General features: G+C 37.2%; 1 pseudogene across 1 annotated transcript; it reads right to left on the minus strand.

The window, feature by feature from the left end:
- Positions 1 to 2,919: 2,919 nt before the first annotated feature.
- On the minus strand, positions 2,920 to 5,083 carry LOC149851597 (H/ACA ribonucleoprotein complex subunit 4 pseudogene; annotated as a pseudogene). Its single transcript, XR_016431088.1, has one exon. The product of XR_016431088.1 is annotated as an H/ACA ribonucleoprotein complex subunit 4 pseudogene (transcript).
- Positions 5,084 to 17,751: the final 12,668 nt, after the last annotated feature.

Below are 17,751 nucleotides of genomic sequence, written 5' to 3' on the forward strand. Positions count from 1 at the left end.
GGTTCCAAGGCCCAGGCAGCTAAGCAAGATTTTACTATGAAACAAAATGAGCCTGCTTTTGTAACAACCATTGCTGACTGATAAAAATATTGAATTATCGTCTTTCCTGTGGTGTCTATGCTCTTTGGCTCAACAAATACACGTGAAACAAGAAGACGTAAAGAATTATTGGGTATCGAATTATCGTCTTTCCTGTTTTCCTAAAACAAAAAAATTGTTTCTCGGCCTCAATCAGATGCACTGGTTTTGGGCACAGATATTATTAGCCTGGTATTTACCAGGCTGACATATAATGTTATTTTAAATGGATCTGATACGGACTAGGCTAGACTCTTGAAGGGAGAGAAATCTCCAGCTGAACAGAACTAAGATGGGGTCATTAAATAATAAGATATTACAAAAGAAAAAAGAATCAGATAGGGACAATATTTTGCAGATTTTTGCTTCAGTATTTAGGCATACTAAATGATTGAAAATGTTCACGGGAAAATACTATGAAAAACTACGGATTTTCATATTAATTGAAAAATGTTCAAGGGCAAATACTATCAAAATTTGTACAATTTCATAAATTTATAGGGCAAGGAAACTTTTTCTGGTAAAACCTTACCGTACCATGCAATGATTTTTTTTATCAATCCACCAACCATTATGTCCGTAAGATGGCAGATGAGAGAATTTTAACCACAAAACAGGAAATATCCCTTATACGCAATATGTATGTGAAATATGCTGAAGGTAGCCTTGTCAACATGTTGGGAGCAATACAGTTTACTTGAAAGTGTCTAAAAATGTCTAACAAACATGCACTACTGAACAGAACTCACCAAAACACTCGTGCCAAATCAATCTCAAAACCTCAATGTTCATTAGGGTTGCATAGAAACTTGAGCGACTGAAGTTGTATTAATCAATGCTCTATCAAAACCTTGCATAGAAACGCCCTGACCATATAAGCTCAGTAGCTGTGTAGTTTTTACATGCATAGACTTGCCCTATAGCCAGGAATCCAAGCAGTTTCCTCTTTCCCCTACCATCATTGAAATGTTAGTGAAATCGCTGCATGTATTTGATGTTCAGTAATGTTTCCCCATATTTGAGGTTTCACCTACACTATGGATAAGTGATTCATCAAAGCTATCCAAGGTGCTACATAATTTTTATGATATTCTATACTGGCCCTCATACTATTTATATTGAAAGACGAATGCATGTTGGATCATGCAATTGATTAGTTCAAGTCTCACATACTGGATCATGCAAATCACCTCATCAAACATAACTGCTATTTTATTGTCACAATCTACTTCCCCTTGTCATTGGAATTGAAGGAGATGTAAATCATAGGATAAAGGTTGGGTGGATGAAATGGAAGAGTGCAACTGGAGTGTTGTGCGATCGTAGAATGCCATTGCGGTTGAAGGGAAAGTTTTATAGGACGACTATTAGGCCCGATTTACTATATAGTACGGAATGTTGGGCTGCCAAGAGATATCATATTCAAAAAATGAGTGTAGCTGAGATGCGTATGCTGAGATGGATGTGTGGAAATACAATAAAAGATAAGATTCAGAACGAGGAGATACGTAAGAAGGTAGGCATTGCACCCATTGAAAATAAGATGAGAGAGAATCGTTTACGGTGGTTTGGACATATTCGACGAAGGCCTAATGATGCTCCAGTTAGAAGGATGGAGAAATGGGAAAATATATTAGTTAAAAGAGGTCGGGGTAGGCCTAGGAAGACATGGATGGAGGTGATAAGAAAGGATATGAATGCTTTGAACCTCACCGAGGACATGGCATTGGATAGAAATGAATGGAGGAGAAGGATTCATGTGGAAGACCCATAATGATTTTCTTTGTTGGTTCATATGGCCGAGCCCAATTGTTTTGGGATGAAGGCGTAGTTGTTGTTGTTGTTGTAATCTACTTCCCCTTGTCATTGGAATTGAAGGCAGGAACCAATGTGCATGCCAGCACTATTTTTCCATAGAACCAGGGAGAGGTGCAGCTGGACCATATTCAATACGCATTACAACATATATTACTGCCGATAATATGATGAACCAGGGTTCACAATGAACTTTGGTGACATCAAAAGAGAACTGGACTGGACTGGACAAGTTAAAATGCGGAGGTAGACCATCCAAATCAAAAACTCCCCTTAGGTACGACAAGGAACTCCTCCAAATTAATGCAAATGTAGATAAGAAAGACATGGCTATTACTATTAGTGTTCTTCTCTACCATCGGACAACTATTATTACCATGTCTAGAAGAACATACAACGCCTATAAGGAGATTAAAATGCAATAAAGCAGCAATCCAGTCGTTAAATTAACTGGAACAAAGTCAGCTAATACGATAATCACCTAAGATGCTATAGCCTATTATAATCACCTATTATACAACACTAAATATTCCCATAGCTTATTAATATGACTAAATATTTGCAAATGCATTCATATGATGACATGAAACGAAAAATGAGCATTACAGTGGTGAAAGTACAGACAAAACAAAGGATGGCAGTGGACCGGGGGAAAGGTTTAAATCCATCCCCATTCGGGGATGGACTTACGCTTTTCCCCGCCCTGCCCCATCCCCGCCACAATCCCCACCTAGCCCCACCCCGCCCCGCCCCATCCCCGGTCCTTCTAAAGGATGGCAATAGACTACGGGAAACGGGCCCCGCCCAGCCTCATCCCCTTTTGAACGGGGGATGGAGGACATGAAACGGGGATGAAGGCGGGGGTGGAGGTTAAAATCCATCCCCATGCGGGGATGGAGGTTCTAATCTTGAGACGGGGCGGGGTGGAGACCCTGTCCCCCGCCCCAGTTCATTGCCATCCCTAGACAAAACCATCTACATCTCAAATTTGCGAAAAAAGGAAAAACATGTTTAGATGTTGCCAAAAACTTAATTTCACCACAAAAAGAGACGGTCTATGTGCAGAGCAACAGGGAAAACTAGTTCTGCAAATACAACTTATAAGATTAAAGGCACAAAAGCAAAACATTCTTACCTAAGCCATAAAAATATCGACACAGACAAGAACAGGGAGGCTGGCAGCACCGGAACCGAGGTTACCAACATCTTGCCTGAACAACAACGACTCCAAGGTGAACATTAGCATTAACAATTACTCATCTTGCTCAACTTGATCTTCAGTTTTATTTTTCTTCTTCTTCTTCTCCTTTTTCTCACTTCTACCATCTTCCCTTTCACTTCCACCAGCATGAGGTGTTGTTAGTGCAGCACCTTCCTCTTGCTCCTCCTTGATCTTCTTCTTCTTCTTTTTCCCTTCCTTTGAAGCCTTATCCTCATCGGAAAATGCATGCTCTGACTCCTGTTTTACGCTCTTCTCTTTCTTTTCTTTTCCACTCTGCTCCTCATCGGAGGGTACAGATTCACCCTTCTCACTGTTCTCCTTCTTCTTCTTCTTCTTTTTCTTCTCGCTTTTCTCATCTCCGTCTGCTTTCACTTGCACGTCCTCCTTAACTTTCTTCAATTTATGCATCTTTTTGGATACTTCTCCCGCATGGTCTTCATCACCCTCAACCTTAATCTTCTTTGATGGTGGAATGGGACTTGAACTTTCATCATCTAGTTTGCGTTTAAGCCCATTCTCTACGTCAAGCTCACTGTCTTCCTTGTGTTTTTTTTTCTTCTTCTTTTCCTCCTTGCCCTCCGATTGGTTCACATCTTTAGGAGCCTTAGCCTCTGGCTCAGTCATGGCTGCCAATCCAGCAATCATAGAATCTCCACCAGTGGGAAGCACTACATTTCTTAACCACTCCGCAGGGGTCTTCTCGTTGGGTTTCCCGCGTTTGTCTAGCAACCCTTCAGCAATCATCTTATTCTTCATCGATGCTCGCGGCCCCAAACCCCATTTCCTAGGATAAGTATCCCTATCCATCACTACCCTCTTGATCCTAGCCACCACTCCATGATCGCAAGTCGCCATTACTGCAGTTGTCATCTCTGCTATCCCCAGAGCAATGGCTTCGCCTTTGGTCGTCATCAGGACAACATCCCCCCCGTTTTCGATATCATTATCGAACCTCAACAGCCCAGGAATCATGAGCTTGGCACCGTAGCAGATCGCATTAACCGCAGAATCCTTCACAACCAATCGCTTGTAGCTTGTCAAGAGCACTTCCAGAGGCATAACGATGCGTCGAAGATAAGCTTCATCCCTGCAATTGTCGTAGATCCACTGAGCGTCCATGACATCGTGCATCGTCACCATATTATCCCTCTCGCCCAGGATCCCCGACCGGACCCTCCTGAGCTCCTGCATATGGCCGCCCACGCCGAGAATCAGACCCAGATGGACGCATAGCGTCCTGATATAGGTTCCGGCTTCACACGAGACCCAGAATACGAGGAGGTGCTTCTCCGCATCATACTCCAGGAGCTTGCTCTCGTAGATGGTTCGGATTCGAAGCTGCCGCTTAACGGCTGATATGAGTGGGGGGCGCTGGAACAGGGCGCCGGTGAGGGTCTCGAGGGCCCGGGCGACCTTGGAGACGTCCGAAACGGCGGAATGGAGCCTGGCGATGCAGACGTATTCCTTGCCGGCACCCTGCTGGGACTTGACGAGGCGGGTGGCGCGGTCGATGCAGACGATGAGGCTGCCGGTGACCTTGGGGTCGAGGGTGCCGCTGTGGCCCGTCTTGGCCACTCTGAGGATGCGCTTGATCCAAGCCACCACCTCGTGGGAGGAAGGGTTGGCGGGCTTGTCGAGATTGATGATGCCGTAGCGGAGGTACTCGGCGATGGGACGCTTGAGAGGGGAGTAGCCGGTGGGGAGGGGAGTGTAGTGCCCGGTGCGGACGTTGAGGCGGTCGTAGTTCTTGAGGAGGAGGGGCCATTTGGAGGTGTCGAGGCGAGGGGTGAATCCCTGCGGCTTGATCAGATAGTCCGCTTCTTCTTCCTCTCCGCCTGGGCCGCCCTTGAGTGTTACCAGAGCCGCCGTCTCTGTCTCGTATTTGATCTCCAGTTCATCTCCCCCTTCGCCGTGCTTGGACTTCTTCTTTCCCTTCTTCTTCTTCGTCTCTTCTGAGAGAGTGGACATGATAGATTTGGATTTGCTGGTGATTCTCAGTAGACAAGGGGATTGGAGTTATTCTGTTATTCAGACTTTGGAGAGAAGAGAGAGAAATGCCTCCGGGCGCTTGGAGGCGTTTAAGAGGGTTTAGGGTTTTACACTTTTGATTTTTTTTAGCAAGGGGGCATACTCATGCTAGGGTTTTTTCCAAACGGTGAACAACAGATAATGCGGAGAGTTTTCTCTTTCCAGCCTTTGAAATGAGCCATCCATCACGAGATGGACGGACAAGCTAAGGCAAAGTTTTTTAGGTTTTTGGGCAAACTAGTCCCTGCCTTATGGATGATTTTTAGAAATGGTCGCTATCTTATGCAATTTTGCAAATCCGTGCCTCCCTTTTCCTTCACCCTTGCAAAGTGATCCCTAGAGTTTCATCCCCACTCGCTTACGGCAGCCGTTAGATGCTCATAAAGTGGCCACGTTTTGTCCGGATAGATCTAGTATATGTTAGGCTTATTTTTGTGGTAGTAGTGTTAGAATATGCACACTAACGGATCAAGTTAATTTAAATCTAGATTCATTTCATACCGTAAATACCCATTATGTACTTTTAACATGCCACCCTTAAGGTGATGCCTCTTTTGAGATTTCTCACTTTCTCTTCCATCTTCTTTCATCTTGTTTTGTTGTTTGTGTGGGCATTTTCACATGGTATCAGAGCAGACAACAAGGTAAGTCTTCTCATTAAAAACGTGATTGCACATCTCTTCTCTCTTTTCAAGTAGATTTGCCCATTAAGTCAGATCTGGCCTTTTCACCTCTCTTCTTTTCTAATCAGATCTTATTCATAAATCAGACTTGTTCATCTTCATTGGCTAATCTCTCTAGATCTGACATAAAAAAATCAAATATATTTTCTTTTCCTTCTCATAAAAAAAAAATCAATAAGTTTATTTCTTCCAAATCTTCTTCATTCTTTCTCAAAATCCTTTTCGCATCGCATTATATATTTATAGATCTGATTGATTTCCCTATTTTTCATACTAGATCAGATCTGAATCATTTTTTTACTCAAAAAAAAAAGGAAAAGATGTCACCTTAAGTTAAAAAAGGGATGCATTTCTTGTTGATCGCACCTTAATAAAAAAAGGGTCGCATCTCCTCTCTCTCTCTCTCTCTCTGTCGATTTCAAAAAAAATGGCAATATTATTATTCTATTCTTCTGCATCAGAATTTGTTTTCTTTCTTATTAATCATCCTTCTTCTGCTCACTTTAATATATATCTTTTCCTTTCAGTACCGTGCCTTTTTCTTCTCGGTCTCACGTCTTTATTTTTTGGTTCTGTGTTTTTCTTGCTATTCATCTTTTCTTTATTCTCTTTTGATTATTGCAAATGGTTGGGCTAAATGCCTCTTTTCTCAGTCATCTTGTCACTGAAAAACTCGACTCCAACAACTTCATTACATGAAAAAAGTAAATTATTTCCTTCCTGTGCAGTTATGATTCAATGGGACACCTTGGCAGATCGATCCATGTCTTTTCGTAATATATTTCCCACACAAGCTCTCAATAGGAGGACAACTTAGAGAAGGTTGTGAAATATCATATTCGCAATCCTGATTTTTTTGCTTGGCAGAAGGATGAACAGACTGCAGAAGCACTTATCCTGACCACCCTCTCGTGTAAAGTCCTGTGTAAACACCCAAAATTTTCTTCGTTCATTTCCAAACACCCCCTTGCCATATATGCAAAACCTGTAGGTCAGTGTAAGAGTCTAACCCTAGGTTTATCCCCTTTTAGGTGTCGTTTCACCCCCATTCTGTCAGTAAAATTCCCATTTTACCCCTAGGTCACCTTAGATCCTTGTCAGTCAGAGTCGACTAAGCTCATTTTTAAGCTCAGAACAGTTAGAATGTTAGTTATTTCTAGCTCACCTGAGCTCACGGTGAGCAGATCATGTTCATTTTTTACCATTCCTGCCATAATGGGTTCATTTCCTGAGAAATGAGCTCATTTCTAACCTGAATCCCAGTCAATTGTTCCCGAGTCAGTCAAATTCAGCCGACCCTATTTCCCTGAGTCTAATCTGAGCTCACCAAGAGTTCAAGTAGTGTGGTTCCAGTCCAAATTCATTTTCCACAGTCTAGGAGTCCATTCTAACCCATTTCAACTAAAATTGAGCTAAGTCCAGTCAATTGAGCTAGTGTTTGAGCTTCAGTTTTAGTTCATCTCAGTATTACTGATCTTTGTTCCAGCTCAAATCCAGTTCTTGTTCGTAACTCACTTTACTCCAGTGATCATTTCTCACCATTTCTTTAAGAAAATGATATCATTTCTCGATCGTTCAGTCTAGGAGTTGAGTTGAGTCAATGTCTTGTTAGTTCATTTGAGTTTTGAAACCCTAGAACTCAGTTCATTCCAGTTCAAACCAGTTAAAACCTCAGTTTTCAGTGTCACTCTTGGCTGTGCAGGGACAAAAACCATTTCTTGAATCATTTTGTTCATTTTTATCAATTTTATCATTTTTTTTAAACTAGTACAACTATTGATCGGGGTCCAATACCTGAAATCCTTTATCCAGGGTTTGCATTTCACATTATGTTTCATGTCATATCTCATCATTTCTTATCATTTCTCATTATTTCATATTATTCCATTACATTTCATCTCAGTTTCGAGATCCAGCACTCTGGTTTTTTCTAAACATCTAATCCGGATTCGATTTTAAAACCTTTCTCTCGAAGGCCATTTTAAAAAAAACTGGGTTTTAAATCGACATTTTGCCCCCAATATCTTATATTCTTTATTTTCAAAGTATTTTCTTTACAAAACGATCTGGATTCATTTTAAAATCAATTTTTTTACTGATCTTAATTCTCAGATGAGACCCATATAGGTGGTGTCGCTTCTGGATTCCTTTATTCATCAAATTTCTCAATTTTTCAGAGTTCTAGTCGGGTCAGAACTCTCTTTTTACTTTTTAAACCTTTTTCAGAATTTTATTTTGGTTTTAAATCAGAGGTAGTCTTATCCCTTGTCCATTTCTGTCATTTTGGCTAAAATCTCATAGTCCCAATCGGATTAGGACTTTTTTCCAGAGTTTCAGTCAGATCAGGCCTCTACTTTTCACTTCTATTTTTATATCTTTTTGAGAAAACCTTTCATTTTGGCCAAAATTTTAGAATTTCAGTTGGACTAGGACTCTGCCCTAGAGTCCTAATCGAATAAGGACTCTATCTTGATTTCATTTTTTATTTTATTTTTACTTGTTTTCAAAAAATCTTTTTTAAAATCTCATCATTTGCTTCTCAGAAAACCAAAAAATTCTCAAAGTTCTAATCGAATTAGGACTCTTCCCCAGAGTCCTAGTCGGATCAGGACTCTGAACTTGACTTCAATTTCTATCTTATTTTCACCTATTTTCTAAAACTCTCTAATTTATTTTCTAGAAAACCCTAAATTTTAAGAGTTTTAGTCGAATTAGGACTCTGTCCCAAAGTCCCAGTTGGATTAGGACTCTAATTCCGATTTTAGTTTTCACCTTATTTTCATCTATTTTGTGAAAAAACTTCTAAAATCTTCTTGTTTGTTCAAAATTTTGAGAGTTTTAGTCAAATTAGGACTCTGTCCCAGAGTCCCAGTTTGATCAGGACTCTGACCCTAACTTCGTTTTTCAGCTCATTTTATCAAATTCTGAGAAAATCTTTTAAAAACTCTTTTATTCATATTTCAAAAATAGCAAAATTTTAGAGTTCTAGCCCAATTAGGACTCCGTCCCCAGAGTTTCGGTCGGGTCAGAACTCTATTCTGATTTCACTGCTTGTTACTATTTTCACTTGTTTTCGAAAATTCTTTCATCTGTTTTCCAAAATAAACAAAATTCTAGAGTTTCAGTTGAATCAGTACTCTGTCCTAGAGTCCCAATCGATTCAGAACTCTACCATGATTTCATCTGTTACCTTTATTTTACTTGTTTTTCGAAAATAAACCCAATTTTTTAGAGTTTCAATTAAACTAGGACTCTGTCTTAGAGTTTCAGTTGGATTAGGACTCTAATCCTGATTTCAAATTTCATGCTATTTCCTCTTATTTTCTAAAAACTCTCTCAATTATTGTTAGAAAAAAAAAACAAAAAAATCTAGAGTTTTAGTTCGATCAGGACTCTGTCCCAGAGTACTAATTCGGTTAAGACTCCATTCTGATTTCTGTTTCTACTTCCATTTTCATTCTCTTCACTTGTTTTTCAAAAATTAGTCTATTTTGCAGAGTTCCAATTGATTCAGGACTCTATTTCAGAGTTTCGGTTGAGTTAGGACTCTAACCCTAAATATTTTTTTTTTTACTTATTTCACTTATTTTGAGAAAATCTTTCAAAAACCTCTTTATTTGGCTTTCAAAAACCTAAATTTTAGAGTTTTAGTTAGTTTATGATTCTAGTCTAGAGTTTCAGTTTGCTCAGGACTCTATTTTCAAAACTTTTGATTTTCATTCAGTGATTCTAACTCTATTTTAAAACTATTTCAACTTTTTTAAAACCCTGATGTGAGGCCCACTCAGTTGACACCACGTCTGGAGGAGTCCTGATCTAGTCAGGACTCTGATTGATTAAAAACTTTCAATTTCAAAACTAATTTCATTCTAAACCTCTTTTGAAAACCTTCATTTTCAAGTTTTAAAAATCATTTTTGAAAAATCAAGTGGGGCCCACTCTGGGTGGCACAATATTTGAAAGAGTTAGGGTTAGCTTAGGGTTAGTCAGTGTTCTAATTTGATTAAGAGTTTGAAAAATCAAAATTAATTTCAAAATATAACCTTTATTTTCACCTTTTAAAACTTTGTTTTTAAAAAAATCTTAAAATTAGAGCCTTTAAAATCAAATGTGGGCCCACAATAGGTGGCGCCACATTTAGATTTGTTTTAATTCAATTAGGTTAATTAGAGTCTAATTAGGAAGGTTGAAAAGTCAAATCCAGCTGGAAAAACCACCCCCCTAATTAAGTTAATTAAGAAAATTTCAAAACAATTAGGACTCTCCCTAATTAATGCTTGAAAACCTATAAATAGGGACTTTAGGGGGGGGGGGGGGTCAAGGAGGCTTTTTCTCTCTTTTATCTATCAAAATTTTCGTGGCTTCCTCTATCTTCCAAGTCCTTCCTCTCCCTACATTGCTGCAACAAAGGTGAGTCTTCTCTTCTTCTTCTTCTTTTTGTTTTATTTTATTTTTTTATTGATTTTCACCACTCTCGCCCCTATGTGTGAACTTTTCTTTGTTTTTTTGTTCAAGATCCATGCTTCATGACCTAAGATGATGATCTACTGATCATCCATGTTTTTTTGCAAGTTTTTTATCTGTTGGAATCATTGATAGTTCATTTATTTTATTAAACACCCGAAAAAGATCAAGATTCGACCGTTCGATGGGTCAAATCTATCTTTTAATGGCTAAATCAAATTTCAACCATGTTTTTTCTGATTTTTTATTTTTATTTTATCATGTTAATGCTTATTTTACATGTTCAAGCATCAAATTATGATTCATTGTATAATTTATATTTTTTTATGGTTTTTGCATATTTAAATTAGGTTTATTCATGTGCTTTTTAGATAATATGCATTTTTTATTCTGGGCACGCGGGAACAACATTATTTCATATTCGTTTTTCTATCATTAAATTTTGATTTTTTTAGGGTAGAACCGTGCATGTGTCAGTGATTTCTCATAAAAAAATTAGATTATTTTGGGTCCTGGAACCCTGTCAAAAAAATAGAAAATCGAACTGTGATTTTTAACCCATGAAATCGCTATGTGGATTTGAGAATAACTTGCCAAAGTGATATCTCCCTCATCAAAGATTCGATCGATGATCCGTAAGTTTTAGTAGTTTCGTTTTGATGTCTAGTATTTACTGTAAAATTTTCATATTTTTATGCATCTGTTTGATATTTTTCCTATGTCAGAAAGTATAATCAGTTTTTTAGAGTTTGTTATACCTTGTTCAAACCCTAGATCGACTTGTGTTGACCGTATCTCCCTAACCGGAGATCTGATCGATAATCTTTAAAGAAAAAAATCTTCTTCTATATATTTGTTGTTCACTGCTAAAATTTTATAATTTTTTAATATAATTTGCTATATTTTCATGTACCCGAAACTGGATGTACTTATTTCAACTTGTTATATATTCGTCAGAATTGAGCATATATTGCCAAAATGATAAATCCCTAACTAGAGATGATTTTTCTAATCTGTAAAAAGAAAAATCTTTTTTTTTTTTTGTCTAGTATCTCTCTGTAAATTTTTATAAATTTCTATAGTGATTTGACACCTGATTTGGGTTTGACACTGTGACAGGTATGTGCTAATGGGCAAAAATTATGTATTTTATAGTTTTATTCAATTTTTATATTAAAACAATGTAAAAAATATATATTTTTGAACGCAGATTAATTTTACAAATATCAAAACTATCTATGTCATTTTTTACTAGTTTTTTAATTCATTTAATATATTATTTGATTAAATCATGAAAATAGGGTGCCTGCGGAGTCCTAGTTCGAGTAAAACACTGACAAAAATCATTACTTTTGTGATATTTCAAAATTTTTATAAAATTTTTATATTTTTAATGTTTGATCATGTTTATAATCATGCTAGGGTACTTCATACCTGATTTGGTGTTTATTTGAATCTATTTGAGCTATAAATCCAAAGTTTTACAAAAATCTTTTCTGAAAACCCTGATTTCAAGGCCATAGTCTTGTTTTCAGGGGTATTTTTGTCATTTTTCTCTAAATTCCAAATTTCAAAGTTGTTTATCTTTATTATTTATTCAATTTTACATCATGTTTTATTATGTTTATCTTAGGAAAATATGAAAAAAGGCTTATATCCGGATAAATCTAGTAATTTCTAGATATTATTGGATAAATCCAGAAAAGCCAATATATTTTCACTAACAAGTTTTTTAGTTTTGCAGGGACATTCAAGAGTGTATTTTATTTTATTTCTTTTTCCCTTTTCCCTTTTTATGTAAATTGTAATTGTAAACATTTGGAATAAGAATTTACTTTTCCTGCTTAGAATAGGATTGCATTGCATATAGTTTTATTTTTCCATAATATTAATGTGTGATGGATGATGATTCATGAATATTCAAACTCACAATAGTCTACACGAATGACACATGCACTAGCTTCTAGGAAGTTGATAAACTCGATTGAGTTTATATTTGTGGTCATAGTCAGAATACGAAAAAAATTCAGATTTATCATCTTCTTTTAAGTCATAATCAACCTACACTCTTAGGATATCTTAAAAAACCATTGCATATTTCAATCTTTTTTAATTTTTTTTCTCATTTTAGAATCAAATGGGATACATTCAATCCATATCTGTGGCCATAGTCAGAGATATGGGGTAAATTTACTTCATTAAAGTTCTATAAGGCACATAAACTCTCTTTTTCAAACAATTTTCTCAAAAATCTTCAGAAATCTCTTCTCAAAATCATATTCATACATCATTTAGGTTTAGATTGCATCATGAAAGTATTTCACAGGGTCGCATGCCCCTTTTCCTGATTTTTTTTTTTTAATACCATTTCAAAAAAATCGATTTTCCCTAAAATTTTTCAAGTCTTCTTCAGAAATTGATTTTCTCGAAACCCTTGATTCTTTCTAGGATTTTTCAAGTACTTTCTTAAATTCAATCCACGATTTTCTAAGTTATATTCCCTATTTCAAAGTTTGAATTCAGAAAAATCAAGTTTTTTCAAAGTTATTTGAAATTCCTCAGAAATCTATTTTCCTAAAACACTTGGATTTCTCAGAAATCGACATTCCTTTTCTTTAGAAATAGTGTCTAAATGTGATTCACGATTTTCAAAGTGTCATCTTTTCCAAGAATTTTTCAAGTATTTTAAATCTCTGAAACATACATCATGTTTTTCAGTCAAAAATTTCTCTAAGTCATAGCACATGCCTTATTCTTTGTGCATTTAGGAATAGAATATCGATTTAGATAAGTTGAGCAAAACAATGCATAAGATTGATCATTGGTTCGATTACCCATGGTTACGGTGTCAGGAACGGTTGAACCTCGTACCGACAGGCGAGTCCCATTCCTCGGAATTATCCTGCATTTTAAAACGGAGGCGAGTTATTTTCATAATTTTTTTCAAAGATCAGTTTGACTTGCAAAAGTAAAATTTTGCAATGATAACATCTTGCTCCATATTCCATCTGGTATTCCTGCAAAGAAAGTGTGGGATGTTCTGCATCAATGGTATGAGGAAATCTCCACCTCGAAGGTATATCAACCCAAGGCTAAATTTGCAGATCTCAAAAAAAGTGATTCTTGGGTAGCCAATTATCTCTCAAAAGTCAAAAGTTTTTGTGGATCAACTTTCAGCCATTGGTTCCCCTTTATCAGATGAGGACATATGCATAAAGACAATTCACGGATTGACGACATAGTACATGTTTATTACCATGTATATAGGCACAAAACCTCATCCGCCTTTTGAACGTCTGTGTGCCATATTATTAGAGCATGAGATGATGTTTGGTGTGCTCACTAAGTCTCAAAAGAATGAAACTAATCATGATGTATTAGTTGTTGACTAAGGATATTATAGATCCACTATGCCTAGAGGAAGAGGCAGGAGGCAAGGCCGAAATTTTGGTGGTGGTGGTCGAGGTGCTGGTATCTTGCCCACACCTCAAGGCAATACCAATCATGTCTGTCAGATGTGTGAGAAGAAAGAACACAACTTCTAATTGCTACTCGTGATATGTTCCTACTTTAAAACCACCCATTGTTCCTATACTTCCTCGTTTATGTTCTCTCGTTGCAACTAGCCCGCCTATAGGTGGACAACCATCTCATGTTCTAGCTTACTTTCTTCATAGTCCTCCCACAGCACCTTCAGGTGCTTCCTCAGTTGGATCACCTTATGATATGGATACTCCAGTAATGGTTTTGGCCAGATAAATATGCAGCAACTACACAATCCAACAAGGAAACCTTGGTCAGCCCACTCAAGCATGCCACCTCCACCAAAACTTAATCAAGGCTGGTTCTTAAACTCCAAAGCAGCCAACCATGTTATGGGTGACCCAGGTAAACTCGCTAACTCTGAACCTGATCATGGGAATGGGCGTGTCGACGATAGAAAACATCACCACATAGCTTATGTGGGTACTACCAATGTTCCTACCAGTAGAGGTCCACTTCCTTTATCAAATGTTTTTCTTGTTCGTATTCTTCAAAAAATGTAATTTTTGTTTCTTAGTTATGTTAAGATTCTAATTTTGTGTCACCTTTTCTCTGTCTTATGTTTCTGTGAAGGACATTTACACAAATTAGACACTCACTGAGAGGAGGAGATATGAGCTTAACGAAGCACAAGTAGCATAATTCATCTTATCGTTTAGCTCTTCTTCAATCACTCCTGTATTTTTTCGTCATCGAAGTTCGTTGTTGCTGCCGAAGATGCTAGTATATGGCATCATAGATTAGGACATTGCAATTTCAGTTTTCTTAATCATTTATGTAATAAAGGTCTTATTGATGTTAAAGACTGAAGTGTCTCATCTTCTTGTGTCAATTATCATGTTTGTAAGAGTCATAAACTCTCTTTCTCTAGATCAAATAAAAGGGCTTATTTTTCTTTTGAAGTTATTCATTAAGATGTGTGGGGTCCTTCCCATGGTTGCCAGTCGAGGAAGCGGGAGCGGAAAACGATACGGGAAGCAGAAGCGGGAAGCGAGACACTTAAAAAAATTTAAGAAGCGGGAAGCGTGGGACTACTTAGAAGCGAATCACGAACCGTCTCGAAAGTGACCTAGGAAGCGAACCGAAAGCAACCTAGGAAGCGAGGGGAAAGCGAAAAAAGAAGAAATAAAAAATAAAAAATAAAAATAGAAAAAGAGGGAAGTGTGGGGGAAGAGAGGGGGAAGCACGCTTCCCATATGTGTTTCCCATAAAAGGGAAACACACTTCCCATTTATGGGAAGCACGCTTCCGCACGTGTCCCCACGCGTTTCATAAGCACAGTGTTTCGCGCTTCCGAAATGCGTATTGGGGAAGCACACTTCTCCTATTGTAGGGGCGCTTTCGGTAACTCTAGTCCTTCCTCTATAATGTCTTTATCAAAGTCCAAGTATTAATTGAGACCAAGTTTGTTGGCCATGATAGTTTTCCTAGACAATAGTTCTTTGAATGATTGATCATGTTTTACTAGAAATTAGCATTTCCTGATGCAGATAAAGCTTGATATGGTTCTTTTGTAGTCTCTCCTTTGTTTTCTTAGCATTTGCCTTTTCCCTTGATAGAATTGTAGGAAACAGTTAGACTCTTTCTAGAAAATCTTAGAGTAAAAGATTTAATCTATTAAAAAAATTTAGAGGTCCCAGTTGTAGTGTCATGAGAGAAAACAAAAGGAAGTTGTAACAGCTCCTAAGGAATAGATGGAAAATGATATACATTAATGAATTGCTATTCATGTTTGTGATTGTCACAGTTTCAATTTTTATTTACCAGCGATGGGTAGTGAACTTTGGTATGATTCCTACTTATATTTTTTGGGCTCTTCTATATTGCTCTTTTTCTTTCCTTTACTAGGAAAGCACGGACGTGTGTGTGTTATATAATGTCAACAGAGTGTTATTGTAACAACTGCTTTTTGCTACATTATTCTATTTTTTTTTCTAATTTATATGCCCTACTTTTTATCAATCTTGATTTTACTCTTTTTCCTCCATTGAAAAGTTAATGAGGAAAGAAAAAAGAAGAAAAGAAAAGAGAGTGGCATACATGAGAAACTCATGGGTGGCAGATTGCCACTAAAGTAATATGTTCATAATCTTCTGTTTGAGAAATGCTAATGAAATGTATCTTATGGTAATATTAAATTTGATTTCTGCTCTATACTTTGGAAATGATTTTCCTTTTCAAGATAAATCAATCATTTTCATTTCTCTTTTAATTTATTTGACAAAATGTAGAGTTTAACTAACTCTATCTTCATGAGTAGGTATTTGCTTGAAGTCTGAGAATCAATCTGCAATGAAGAGGGAAGCAACAAAATGGCAAGAAGGAAGAGATGCATGGTGGCATGTCAGTTAAGTTCAGAAAACTCTTTATTTTTAGTTAATCTTTTGTGGAATTTGAGATAGGTAAAGTTCTTGAGTATCTTTAGGAAGTTATTGTGATCTTTGATTTTTTTACTTGTTCTTTGAAAGTTGTAGCAAGCACATGATTGAGATCTTCAAGTTACAGCATAGTTAGGTGATAGAAAATATAAATAACAGGATTTTGGCATCCCTAGCTGCTCCAAGAGTCGGTCCACATCCATGGTTTAAAAGAACTGCAATTCTTGAAGTAAAACTTTTCCCCCCTTCGGTAGTCTTCTTCATTTTCTCTATGAACTAGAAAAATTCGGTGGACAGAGTATCACGCGATTTTGTTTGTGATACTCGCAAAAGTCTTGTGATATTTGTCACTGAGGAACATGTATGACATTAGAAATTGCATGAACCACTGATTGAGTGTGCAGGAAACAGGCATCTTTGCCGCTATCTATCACGCACTGCATGTATGATTTCATATTTCTCATTCGTCCATGTTTTTATATCCTCTTTCATATTTTTTAATCATGTTTTCATCGATGATTTAGGATGACTTTTCACAGTTTACAATAAAATATATTGTATGGCTTAATTAACATGGCATTAGCAGCTTCAAGTACATCTCTCTCGAGAACGAGATTAAATGAAAGGATAATTCTCATAGATAGAAGGATCATCTTAATTATGGTCACTTATATTTCATCTCCTTAACACTATCCCCAACTTGTTCTCCAAGAGATGTTTCCTTGTCTTCAATTGTACCCATGTTGTTCACAAAGGAGGCCTACTGTCCCTGTGGCAATTGATGATTTCCAATGCCTTGCACAAGAAGTGTTTCAAATCAATGCACAATCACAAGCCATATGGTCCATGAACCACCATTCTTAGTGCCATATAAAGTTCACTTCTTGTCACTTGTCTCTTTATTTCTTCAACCCTACACACGAGATATTTTATGAAGTTTATTTTCGTAGCTAGTGCAGATTGCAAGTCTCTTGGCTTAAACATTCTCCATCAAGATAGCTTTTCTGTCCTTCCTGGCAGTGAAGGCCTATACAAAAAAAGCTGTAGAGGTCCCGGGGCTTACAAAATTGACATGTGCATTTGGATCTGTTGTTCATGATTCTTGATTTTGTGGTGATTAGATACCATTGAAGGTTTTGTGGTAGTTGTGATATATTCTAATGTTATATTTTGTTGAAAAACTTACTTCCATGGCTATCTTTCAGGATAAAATTCCAAAGTATTCAACTGAATGTGTTGTTGAGTGGGTTGATGCAGAAGATGCACTTTTTCTTTTATATACTAGTGGAAGCACTGGAAAGCCAAAGGTGAGACTTTGTGGATTTCACTTCACTCTGTAGCTAAATCTTTTTGGTTCTGCAGTTAAAAAAAAAAGTAAAAGAAGAAAGAGCCATACACAGTGTATTCTCATACTTTAACCTGTATGCTGGTAAGGGCCGGATAAGAACTGGTACTGATCTTCTGCTTTTTAGCAAGAAGTGGCTGCTCTCAGGATCCGAACCCACATAACTATGCTGACTTGCCTGAGCACTTCACCATG

This window comes from Nuphar pumila, chromosome 1 (assembly GCF_984573655.1).
Source record: "Nuphar pumila chromosome 1, dmNupPumi1.hap1.1, whole genome shotgun sequence".
Lineage (NCBI taxonomy): Eukaryota > Viridiplantae > Streptophyta > Magnoliopsida > Nymphaeales > Nymphaeaceae > Nuphar > Nuphar pumila.